General features: G+C 35.3%; 1 protein-coding gene and 1 non-coding gene across 2 annotated transcripts in view; one reads left to right on the top strand and one right to left on the bottom strand.

Moving 5' to 3' along the window:
• The window catches only part of Mctp1 (multiple C2 and transmembrane domain containing 1), a 606,101-nt gene that overhangs the window by 318,014 nt on the left and 286,866 nt on the right, over nucleotides 1-1,221 (bottom strand). The window lies entirely within an intron of this gene.
• On the top strand, nucleotides 292-422 carry LOC111814840. The gene has a single exon (XR_002819718.1). It is a non-coding gene; the product is annotated as a small nucleolar RNA SNORA1 (small nucleolar RNA).

Genomic DNA, 1,221 nt, shown 5'->3' with positions numbered 1-1,221 from the left:
AGAATAGATGAAGCAGAGGCATTCCCAGACGCATTCACCTATTTGATCTTTGACAACGGGCCCAAAAACATACATTAAAGGAAAGATCGTCAATACAACAAATGGTGGTGGGAAAATTTGCTGTCTATTTGCAGAAGATTGAGGCTGTATCTACATTATTCACCATGTACCAAACTAAAATCAAAATCGATCAAACATCTAAACACTACAACAGAAACAAAGAGTCTACTGTGAGAGAAAACAATTAAAATACTTGAAGTCATAGGTATAGGCAAGAATGTTCTGAACAGAACTCCAATAGCATAAGAAACTGCAAGAAAAACAAATGTTCAGAATTGGTCTATGTGGCTAAAAGTGAGACCCAGGTCATGCTTCCATCACAGTAAATATTTACAGTGGTGACAATGAGGCCTGTAACATTTTACCTAATACTGACTGAAAAATGTTGACTTTTCAGTATTAGAAATGAAAGATTAAGGAATGATACAGAATCTAGGTCATGTGCCAAAATACCAATACTATGTACAATTCAAATTCTAGGCTCCAAAAATGTATTGCTGGACGAAATTGGATATAAGACCACGGTTGTCACTGTCCATAATTCAAGTGGAGATAGAAGAATTGTGGCAAGTAGGTGCTTATGCAGCTGAACTATAATCAGTGAAGTAGAAGACCTAGACTGCCTCACTGACGACTGTGTATTTTATAGGGCAGATGGGATGGCTGAAGTAAGCTTCAGTTCTTTTGAAAAGGCCTACTCTGAAAACAGCCTCATTAAAATGGCCCTAATTAAATCAACATGAAATTTCTTTAAAATAAAATTCACTTAACTTTAAAAAAAAAAGAAAAATAAATGTTGCCAGAGTAAATTCAAAAGCTTTTGCACAGCAAAGGAAACAATAAACAAAGTAAAGACATAACTACAGAATGGGCCAATTTTTTGCCAACTATTTCCCAAGGGTCAACAATCTAGAATATATAAAGAATAAAAAAATCAACCCTTCCATGAAAGATCCACTTAAAAATGAGAACATGAAATGAATAGATCCTTGCCAGAAGAAGTAAAAAAGTGTCCAAGAAACATGTGAAACGAAATCTCAACCTTGCTGCCCATTAGAGAAATGCAAATTAAAGCAATGCTAAGATTTCATCTTACATTAGGAAGAACGGCAAGCATCAGAAACCAGATAACAAGTACCAGCAAGGTGACAGTGGAAAAGA

This window comes from Octodon degus, unplaced genomic scaffold, assembly GCF_000260255.1.
Source record: "Octodon degus isolate 3935 unplaced genomic scaffold, OctDeg1.0 scaffold00009, whole genome shotgun sequence".
NCBI lineage: Eukaryota > Metazoa > Chordata > Mammalia > Rodentia > Octodontidae > Octodon > Octodon degus.
The sequence above is the reverse complement of the archived record's forward strand: the minus strand, read 5'-3'. Positions and strand labels throughout refer to the sequence as shown.